The following is a 12,133-nucleotide window of genomic DNA, read 5'->3' on the forward strand; positions in this document are numbered from 1 at the left end:
TATCACTACTGCTGTTCTCTTTTCCCTCCCTCCTTTCTGAGCTGAGGGTCCAGCCTCGGTGCCAGAGACGCAACCACTACAACTTGTTCCTGGTAGGTCGTCCCCACCAACAGTATCCAAAACGGTATACCTATTGTTGATCGGAACGGTCACAGGGGTGCTCTGCTCTTTCTGTCTATTCCCCTTCCCTCTCCTGACATTCACCCAGCTGCCTGCCTCCAGGGGTGACTGTCTCCCTGAAACTCCTATCTATTACTGCCTCTGCCTCCCGAATGATCCGAAGTTCATCCAGCTCCAGCTCTAGTTCCCTAACTTGGCTTCTCAGGAGCTGCAGCTGGATGCACCTTTTGCAGGTGTAGTCATCAGGGATAATTGTGCTGTCCCTGACTTCCCACATGCTGCATTCGGAGCACTCGACTGCCCCAACTGCTGCCTCCATTACCTACTCCTAATTTATTTAAAGGAACTTACCCGGCCCAACCCCATTGGGACCAAGCTCGTCCTCAGCCTCTGCTTGCCTAAGCCTCTCGAGCCAAAGCCTCAAAGCTCCACCCCTTCACTGGGCCACTCACACACTGGCCGCTCTTCAGCTTCCCCTCCTTTTATTTTCAATATCCGCGCTCTTTATCAACTGACCTCCCTTCAAGCTCCGCACTCTTTTTCAACTGACCTCCCTTCAAGCTCCACGCTCTTTTTCAAATGACCTCCCCCACGCTCTCCGCACTCTTTTTCAACTGACCTCCCTTCAAGCTCCGCGCTCTTTTTCAATATGCCTTCTTAACCACCTTATCTACCTGTCCCGCTACATTAAGGGACTTGTCTGATGTTTAGAACTGGATGAGCAGATGTTTCCTTCAAAAAAATTTTGGGAAGACCAAAGCCATTGTCTTTAGTCCCCACGAAAAGGCCCACTCCCTACCTGCCGATACCATCCTCCTTGGCAACTAACTGAAGCTGAACCGGACTGTTTGAAATCTTAATGATGTATTTAACTCTGGGATGAGCTTTTGACCACATATCTGTACCATTTCTTCAGCCCTACAATCCTCATACCTGCGCTCCTCTAATTCTGGTTTCTTCAGCATGCCAGTTTTTATCATTCCAGCACTGGTAGGCATGCTTTCTGTTGTCAAAGCCCTAAGCTCTGGAATTCCCTCCCTGAACTTCTCTGCACCTCTCCCTCTCATTCCTCCTTAAAACCCACCTCATGCTCTTGGTCATGCTCTTGGTCATTTACTCTAATATCTCCTTATCTGGCTTGGTGTCAAATTTTGTTCGATAATGCTCTTACGAAGTGCCTTGGGCTTTGTAAATGCAAGTTGTATTTCATTCCATGAAGAGAAAATGACCACTAAAGCAAGTGAAATAGAATGTCTGGGTTTATTGTTTCAGAGATTTAAATCATGCTTGATTTAGCAACTCTAAATTCCTACATTATGCAGAGGGGAAAAAAGGACTTTAAAACTATTAAATGGAAACCTTGGGCAGAATTTTACAGTCGGCGTGTGGGCGCGTACCCGACATGCTGGACCGTAAAATGACGCGCGATGACGTTGGGCGTGCATCCCGACGTTATCATGAACTCACGCAATATTTCATTCAGCATGCACGTGCCGGAGTCTGCTGCATGCCTGACGATAATTTAAATGCCTATTAAGGCCATTAACTAGGTAATTAAATTGCATTTTATGCTGCCTGTCAAACCTTATGGTTGCAGCTCTAAATTCAGGAATAAGACCAATCTCGAGAGGTTTTTATATCAAACTAAATGAAACATTTATTAATTTACAACAAATTAAACACGTACACATGGCTACAAATTACTACCAACATAACTTTTTACCAAATTCCTAAATTAATCTCCACTAAGACAACAGTAACCAATAGACTTAAACAGACACCAGGCAAAGCATTTTTCACCTTACGAATTCAAAATGAGGTTCCTTTTAATTTGGTTCCATTGCAGATGCAATGGTAGGCTTACAGGCTTAGATCTTACATGCCTCTGCCCTGCACACACAAACTCCTCTCTGTTATGCCCAGCCTTTCCTTTGAATGCAAATTCTGATTGTATCACCAGGCCCTTTGAACTCCACCTCTTCTAACAATAAAACCCCTTTCACAGTACCAATTTTATTAGTAATATAAACATATTGCTTACTGTCTGTGCTAGGTGTGAGATTTCACCCCCAGTATTTGAATGGTTTATTCAACAAAATGCAAATGCACCCTCTACATCACTCTTTACATTTCAAAAATACTATACATCAAAGCACCCAGACAAGCTGGCTTTAATCCAATTAACACAAACACATTCACAGACACAGACTAAATCGCTATTTAAAAAAATAATTTCCAATAATATATATGTTAATATCTCTTCATATCAAGCATCCACTGTATTTTGTTTCTGTAAAGAGTTTCATCAGTTGGGTAAAATTGCTGGCAGACCCCAAATAATGTATCTCAGCGGGCGATGTTATTGTTCCTTCAGTGCTGGGTCAAAAACCTGGAACTCACCTCAACTGCACTGTGGGAGTACCATCACCGCATGGACTGCAGTAGGTCAAGAGAGTGGCTCACCACAACTTTCTCAAGGCAAATAAGGATGGGCAATAAATGCTGGCCTTGCCAATGGTACAAATATCCTGTGAAGGAATCAATGAATATTCAGAATTCAGACATTAGTATACTAGATCAAGGGAATTAGATGGTCTTTACCCTTCACCAGGCAATTTTGTTAATCAATATTATCAGTCAAGTAAATAGTGTGAACAGTAGTCCTGTGGCTGTCCAGATGTTTACCCATGATATTTGTTTACAATATTGTTAGAATGTTGACTGGTATAGAAGTCGAAGAGTTTTAAGTTGTCCTTCTCTGAGATGGCTTATCAAAAGGTCCAGATTTTTTTGAATATTTGATTGCATAATATTGGAGAGTTGAAAGCAACTGTAATACAGACATTTCTCAGATTTAACATTTGTAGTCTCTCTTCCCCTCCCCCACTCCTTTTCATTGGTAATTATCAGCTCCAATTATATGAGAAAAGAGCAAAATACTAAGGATGTTGGAAACCTGAAATAAAAACAAATGCTCAGCAGGTCTGGCAGCATCTGTGGGGAAATAAAGAGTTCACATTTCATATTGGTGTGGAGAGAGAAATAATTAACATTTTGGGTCAGTGCAGAGATGCAGCCATACAACTTTGTTTTTATTCCAATTGTATAATGTTTAGTGGTGTAATGGCCTTTTTTTGATCTTCCTTAAGGTTATGCACCATTTTGGCACTAGAGGATGCTGTGGTATCATAGCCATACTTGGGGAGGGGGCTGGTGTGGCAGGGTGATAGTGACTTGTTTCATGGAGTGTATAAATTGTATCTTGAATTTTAAAATGTTCTTAACTTGTTTAAAAAAAAAAAGTTTTTTATTTTAATTGGTTTCATGGAAAATAATGTAGGGTGTTAATTTTAGCAACCGGCTGCTGGCAAAAGATTTTAAGACTTGTGTAGATTTGTCAGTGATTAATTTTTACATTAAATGATGTTTCACATACACAATCTATGTACCTTTTTAAAACTGCTTCAATTACAGCCTTAATTTAGTGTTTAATTCAGTTCTGCTGAAGGGTCATGAGGACTCGAAACGTCAACTCTTTTCTTCTCCGCCGATGCTCCCAGATCTGCTGAGTTTTTCCAGGTAATTCTGTTTTTGTTTTGGATTTCCAGCATCCGCAGTAGTTTTTTGTTTTTATTTTAATTTAGTGTTCCTTGTTTAGTTGATAAGGAGTCATATAACAGATGTATTGTAAAGATGACAAGTAAATCTAAGGGGGATTTGACGACGTGGATTGAGAGATGGTTGGGAGGGCAGAAAGCACATTGGAGTTCAAAAAGAAGCTTCTTGGCCTTTGAAGATGAGCAATGTCCCAGAGGAGTATGTGTTAGCGTTACTTTTGCATAGAAGAAAAAAATTGTACTTCTATTAAAGCTTTGTGACCTCATGATTTTCTAAAGCATTTCACATTCAATGATTTTTCTTTATTTGATGTAGTCGATCTTTTGCGTGCAGAATTGATAGACAAGTAGCAAATGAAGTTTTGGATTCTCCTTGTTGTCTTCTCTTTTATGCCCAGCAACGCATGAGAAACTGTTACTTTGAGTGATATATCCAGCAGATACCTTTTGTGTGTGTCCAGGCCATTAGCCAGACTTGGAGCATTGGCTAGAATTGGGGTGAGGTTGCCACTCCTCTAATCTGACAAGTAACCCACTGGATGTCAACTCAGTCTTAAGACTGCATAGCTGACTTTTTGCTCACTGGGATAGATGTAGCTTGATGTAGAAAAGAAAGATGAAATAATATCGGCGAAGGGCAGGGAAAAGAAACATGCTTTAAATAGTATTATTTCAGATGCCTTAGAGGAGCAGAGAACATAGATTATTAAGTAGGTAAGATCAGAAGAGAAACAAAATCTTTCGTTTTTTTACCTCAAGACATAGATTTTAAACCACAATCGGAATATTGTGTCCAATTTTGGGCACTCCATCATAGGAAGAATGCAAAAACAATAGACAATTTATGGAATAGATTCACAAGAATGTTACCATGGATTGTATTAAAACATAGAAACATAGAAAATAGGAGCAGGAGTAGGCCATTCGGCCCTTCGAGCCTGCTCTGCCATTCATTATGATCATGGCTGATCATCCAACTCAATAGCCTGCTCCTGCTTTCTCCCCATATCCTTTGATCCCTTTCATTCCAAGAGCTATATCTAACACCTTCTTGAAAACATACAATGTTTTGGCCTCAACTACTTTCTGTGGTGGTGAATTCCACAGGCTCACCACTCTTTGGGTGAAGAAATTTGGGGCATGGTGGCCTGATACTCTAGGTGTAGTCTCACCGCTGCCCTATACAGTGCAGCAAGACTTCCCGACTTATATATTCCATTCCCCTTGCAATAAAGGCCATCATTCCATTTGCTTTTCTAATTACTTGCTGTACCTGCATGCTAACTTTGTGATTCATGTACAAGGACACTAAGATCCCCCTGTACTGCAAAGTTCTGCAGTTCTCTCCATGGAAAATAATATTCAGCTTTTCTATTCCTGCCAAAGTAGACAACCTCAAATTTTCCCACATTTATATTCCATCTGCCAAACTTGCTTACTCACTTAACCTATTTATATCCCTTTGCAGACTTATTGTATCCTCCTCACAACTTGCTTTCTTACCCATCTTTGTATCATCAGTGAATTGGCTACAATACACTTGATCTCTTCATCCAAGTCATTAATATAGATCGTAAATGGCTGAGGCCCCAGCACTGATCCCTGTGACACTCCATTGGTTAGAGTTTGCCAATCTGAAAACGACCCATTTATTATTCTACCTCGCGGAGGCTGAGCGTCAACTCGCAGACATTTCCTCCTACCTCTCCCTGGACCATGACCCCACCACAGAACATCAAGCCATTGTTTCCAGGACTGTCACTGACCTCACCTCCTCTGGAGATCTTCCTCCCACAGCTTCCAACTTGATAGTCGCCCAACCTCGGACGGCCCGCTTCTACCTCCTACCCAAAATCCACAAACAGAACTGTCCTGGCAGACCGATCGTGTCAGCCTGTTCCTGCCCCACGGAACTCATTTCTCGTTAGCTTGACTCCCTTCTCTCTCCCCTTGTCCAGTCCCTTCCCACCTACATCCGTGATTCCTCTGACACCTTACGTCACATCAACAATTTCCAGTTCCCTGGCCCCAACCGCTTCCTCTTCACCATGGATGTCCAATCCCTCTACACCTCCATCCCCCACCAGGATGGTCTGAGGGCCCTTAGCTTCTTCCTTGAACAGAGGCCCCAACAATCCTCATCCACCACTACTCTCCTCCGTCTGGCTGAACTTGTTCTCACACTGAACAATTTCTCCTTTAACTCCTCTCACTTCCTCCAAATAAAAGGTGTGGCTATGGGTACCCGCATGGGCCCCAGCTATGCCTGTCTCTTTATGGGGTATGTGGAACATTCCTTGTTCCAGTCCTACTCCGGCCCCCTCCCACAACTCTTTCTCCGGTACATCGATGATTACTTTGGTGCTGCTTCATGCTCTCGTCGGGACCTGGAAAAATTTATTAATTTTGCTTCCAATCTCCACCCCTCCATCATCTTCACATGGTCCATCTCTGACACTTCTCTTCCCTTCCTTGACCTCTCTGTCTCAATTTCTGATGATAGACTGTCCACCAATATCCATTACAAGCCTACCGACTCCCACAGCTACCTCGACTACAGCTCCTCACACCCCGCTTCTTGTAAAGACTCCATCCCATTCTCTCAGTTCCTTCGCCTCCGTCGCATCTGTTCTGATGACGCTACCTTCAAAAACAGCTCCTCTGACATGTCCTCCTTCTTCCTTAACCGAGGTTTTCCATCCACGGTCGTTGACAGGGCCCTCAACCGTGTCCAGCCCATATCCCGCGCATCCTCCCTCACGCCTTCTCCTCCTTCCCAGAAACATGATAGGGTCCCCCTTGTCCTCACTTATCACCCCACCAGCCTCCGCATTCAAAGGATCATCCTCTGCCATTTCCGCCAACTCCAGCATGATGCCACCACCAAACACATCTTCCCTTCACCCCCCCTGACGGCATTCCGTAGGGATCGTTCCCTCCGGGACACCCTGGTCCACTCCTCCATCACCCCCTACTCCTCAACCCCCACTTATGGCACCTCCCCACGCCCACGCAGAAGATGCAACACCTGCCCCTTCACTTCCTCTCTCCTCACTGTCCCAGGGCCCAAACACTCCTTTCAAGTGAAGCAGCATTTCACTTGCATTTCCCCTAACTTAGTCTACTGCATTCGTTGCTCCCAATGTGGTCTCCTCTACATTGGAGAGACCAAACGCAAACTGGGCGACCGTTTTGCAGAACACCTGCGGTCTGTCCGCAAGAAAGACCCAAACCTCCCTGTCGCTTGCCATTTTAACACTCCACCCTGTTCTCTTGCCCACATGTCTGTCCTTGGCTTGCTGCATTGTTCCAGTGAAGCCCAACGCAAACTGGAGGAACAGCACCTCATCTTCCGACTAGGCACTTTACAGCCTTCTGGGCTGAATATTGAATTCAACAACTTTAGATCTTAAACTCCCCCTCCCACCATCCCCACCCCGTTTCTTCCCCCCCCCCGCTTTTTTTTCAATATTTATATAGATTCTTCTTTCCCCACCTATTTCCATTATTTTTAAATCTGAAACTAAAACCTTGTTAGCCTTTCCACCCCACCCCCACTAGAGCTGTACTTTGAATATCCTGTCTTCCATTCTTAATTAGCACTTTTCTCAGACAAAACACCTCTTTGACCCTTTTGTCTGTGACATCTTTTGATTATCTGCTCATCTCCACAATCACCACACCCTCAATGTCTCTCTCTCCCCCCACCCCCCCTCCCCCCCCACCCCCCCACACCCACCTTAAACCAATTTATATTTCTCCCTTCTTCTAACTATGCTTCAGTTCTGCCGAAGGGCCATGAAGGCTCGAAACGTTAACTGATTTCTTCTCCGCCGATGCTGCCAGACCTGCTGAGTTTTTCCAGGTAATTCTGTTTTTGTTTTTCACTTATCCTGACTGTCTGTTGCCTGATGGCCAATCCTGTATCCGTGTTAACATATCGCCCATGACACCATGAGCCCTTATCACGTGCAATAATCTTTTATGTGGCATCTTATCGAATACCTTTTGGAAATCCAAAAACACTGCATCTATCGATTCCCTTTTATCCACCATACATGTTAGATCCTCAAGGAACCTAATAAATTTGTCAACACTATTTCCCTTTCAAAAAACCATGTTGACTCTGCCTGATTATGTATGATTTTCTAAATGTCCTGCACTAACTCCTTAATAATGGATTCTAGATTTTCCCAATGACAAATGTTAGACTGACTGGCCTATAGTTTCCTGCTTTCTGTCACTCCATTCTTCAACAGTGGTGTTACATTTGTGGTTTTCCAATCTGCTGGGACATTTCCAGAATCTAAGGAATTTTGGAAGATTACAACCAATGCATCAACTATGTCAACAACCACTACTTTAAAATCCTAGGTAGAATGCAGACTATCAAGTCCAGAGGACTTATCAGCCTTTAGTCCCATTAGCTTCCCTAGTACTTTAGAGAAAGTATCATTGTTTTAAGTTCATGTCTCTCTTTTGCCCCCTGATGTCCCAAATACACTCTTATGAACTCATCCTCTCAGCTACCTTTGGCAACTAGTACCCTTCATACCAGTCCCCATTATTTCTTGATTTATACTCTATCCTACAATATAGCTACTGTCAGGGGGTCTAGAAACTAGTGACTTCTTTCCTTTGCTATTTCTTATCTCCACCCAAACGGATTCTACATTTTGATCCTCCAAACCAAGATCATTTCTGACAACTTTACCGATCTCATCCTTTATAATCAGAGCAACCTTATCTCCTTTACCTTTCTTCCTGTCATTTTGAAAGGTCAAGTATCTTTGAATATTTAGGTTCTAGCCATGGTCATGTTGCAACCATGTCTCTGTAATGGCTGTCATATCAAATTCATTTATTTATATTTGTGCTATCAATTCATCCATCTTGTTATAAATGCTGTGTGCATTCAAATAGAGTCTAATTCTGTCTCTTTACCATTTTTCCCTACTCTTATCTTGTTTGCTGTTGCACTCTTATGTTTGTACGCTCTGTCTCTTCCTGTCACGCTTTAGTTATCATTAGTTGTTTGCTAACCTGTAATATCAAATTGTCCTTTCCCTTTAACTTTCCAAATCTCCCCTCATGTGAACCCTGTCCCACCCACCCACACCCCGCCCCCTTCTCCATCCAATTATTTAGTTTAAAGCCTTCTCCATAGCCCTCGTTATAAAATTCTCCAGTACACTGGTCCCAGCGCAGTTCATGTGAAGGTTGTCCCAACAGTACAGCTCCCTCTTTCCCCAGTACAGATGCCAGTGCCCCATGAACCGAAACCCATTTCTCCCACACCAATCTTTGAGCTGTGCATTCAACTCTGTAATCTTATTTACCCTATGCCAATTTGTTCATGGCTCAGGGAGTAATCCAGAGATTATCACCCTTGAGGTTCTGCTTTTTAATTTAATCCCTGGTTGCTCATTCTCCCTCAGCAGAACTTTCTTAGTCCTACCTATGTCGTTGGTTCCCATGTAGATCAGAACAACTGGACCTTCCCCTCCCACTCCAAGTTCCCCTTCAGCCTAGAGCAGGTATTCTTAACCCCCGTACCGGGCAGGCAACACAGCCGTTGGGACACAACAGTTGCAGAGAATAGTGTCTATCCCCCTAATTATACTGTCCCCTACAACAACATTCCTTTTTGGTTCCCTGATTTGAATGGCCTCCTGCCCCACTATGCTGTGCTCATCCTCCTTACAGCCCCTGCTCTCATCCACACAAGCTGCAAGAACAGTGAACCTGTTGGTCATCTGCAAGGGCTGAGGCTCCTCCATTGCTACCTTCTGGATTTCCAGAAATTCCTCTCTTCCAGTTACACCATCCTGTCCCTGACCACGGACCAAATCAGAAGGACCTAGTGTAAGGGGTGTGCGCCTTCTGAATGAAGTGCCCTGGTAACTTTTCCCCCTCTCTGATGTATCTCAATGTCCAAAGCTCAGACTCCAGCTCATCGGCTCAGCTGAAGTTCTCCAAGCTGCAGACACTTACTGTATATGTGGTTGCCTTGGATCACACGGGTATTTGCTAGCTCCCACGTTACAGCTGCAACACACCATCTACCCTGCCATCTTTGTTTTTATTTAACTAATTAGCTTTCAAGTTTAGAATATCACTCAATGATTATCTGTAGTTATATTATGGAGTTTAACTAGTTACATCATAAATTTAGCATAATATTTGTATCACTCCAGTACCATTTTAAACTACTGCCCCAGTTTAGAGGGGAAAAAACCTTAACTCACAAATGACTTACCTGTACACCTAATTAACCTTTGGGCTTCAGCTCTCAGATCTCACTGTCTCTGGCTCCCCCTCTTGAACCACTCCTTTTGGTAAAAGACCAAACCATCACCCTCTGCAATGCACCAAATTCCCTCATTATCAGATTCCTGAATTTAAGCACTCTTTCTTGCTGCATTCATTCTTGAGCTGACATCTTCATACAATTTACTTTGTGCCTGTGCTAAACCTCCTGTATTTATACTAGCTCAGATTCCAGTTAAATGAGTCATCCACTGCTGTTTAAGGAACCAGTTCTAACTAGTCACTTTATTAACTACCCTGCAGTTACCTCTAGACAGGGAGCTTATTTATCATTAAAACTGAAACTACAATTTACTGTTACAGTTCGGTTAAATGCTCCATGCAAACTTGACTAGATTTTAGAAAGAGATCCACCCTTAAAATTTCTCCAAATACCAAATTCCTGGATTTAAGCAATCAGTCTTGCTACACTTAGTCTCGAGCTGACACCTTTGTGTGATTTTTGTGTTGAAAGTGTGGCATATATCTGTGTGGCACTGCACAATAATGTACTGTCCTAAATCCCAATTGTGGCAATCTCATTTTTTAAAAGATAAGTAGAGCTGTTTTTCATCAGTGACCATGTGAAAATTAACTAGGATGACTTGCAATAAAAATGATGGTGGACAGACCTTCAAAATGTACTGGCCAAGAATCAACAATAGTGGTATTTTTATGAGTACAAGTTGCCAATGGGGAACCTTGTCAATCAATAGCAGGAATCAGAAACTTGTGTTTATTCTGTTTCTAATTTTATTATTAAAATTAGTAACTGAAAAATCATGCATCACAGATGCTTGAATTTGCAATATACACAGGTGCAGGTGAGCCTTGTAATACTACCGCAAATACATATATTAGTGAGGGCACCTTTTTGATAATCTCTTGAATTATCTTGGTATGAAGATCTGTTATACAGAATATTACTTCATCATATCAGTTGGACGTATATGTGTATTGAACTTTTTGAAAAGAATACTTTTGCTAAGCATGGACACTGGCCTACAGCAGCTATGTTGCATTTGCGAGGGACACAAGCTGCTTTATTGAGACACCGACTACGGAGCTCTCTGAGACAATGGCTAAAATAAACTCAGGTTGAAACCAGAGAGAGGTCATGTGACCAAGCTCTTAGGTTTAAAATATATTGGATTAGAACTAACAGTCAGAGTGACTGCCAGAGGGATAGAAGGGGCAAAACAGCCTTACGCTCCCTTTCTTATCTCTCCTCTCTTTTTCTGAAACCTCTCTGATTAAAGCTGAGCTGTTCGTGATTTGAAAACCCACCAGAAGACCTCATTTCCACCCGAAAACCTCTGTCACAAACTGAGAGTACTTAAAGGATGATTCCAAATCAAAACGACTGTCTCCAAGATAAAACAAAAGCAGCCAGCCATGACTGCAGAATGACTGTTCCAGTGAGAAACCCAAGTACCAGCAGCTACTGTGCAAAGTGACCCTTCAGCTGTAAACAAGCATCCGGACAATCCATGATTTTTTTTTCTGACTTTAGTTTTTACTGGGCTAAGTTTTCAGATCTGATACTCTGCAGAGTTTTTTTCCATTCTTTGTTGGGGTGGTGAGGAGGTGGTTGTGTATGTGTGTGGGTTTTTTTGCATTGGTGAGTAGTTGGAGATATTTGTATATTTAAAGCTATTTGTTAATAATTTCTCCATCTTTACCTGAGTGAGTTTTAGCAATAAAAAAGAGAGACGTCAGTTCACCCCTCTTAACCTGGCCATAACAGTCTTCAAAAACTAACTAAAGAGAGGCAAGATGAAATTGAACAAATTGGAAAGTAGAAAATCAGCCTTGCAAAAAATCCACATTCAGGTGTAACCTAGTATAATTCAATGAAACGGGATGAATGGCACAGCAAACTGAGTTATTGAATTCGAATGTTCAACATGTCAAATGAGTCAACACAATTAACCTGAATTAGAAACCCCGTAGATCGGTACATGGCTGCTTGAAGCCTTCATTGTGCACCTAATTTGTATAATGTTGCATTTCTTCATGCACCTATTCCTGACTCGCCCACCATCCTCCCCACCCCTCCTCCAGCCTGTGTACACAAATACAATCAT

The sequence above is a fragment of the Cetorhinus maximus genome, chromosome 7, assembly GCF_964194155.1.
Source record: "Cetorhinus maximus chromosome 7, sCetMax3.hap1.1, whole genome shotgun sequence".
Lineage (NCBI taxonomy): Eukaryota > Metazoa > Chordata > Chondrichthyes > Lamniformes > Cetorhinidae > Cetorhinus > Cetorhinus maximus.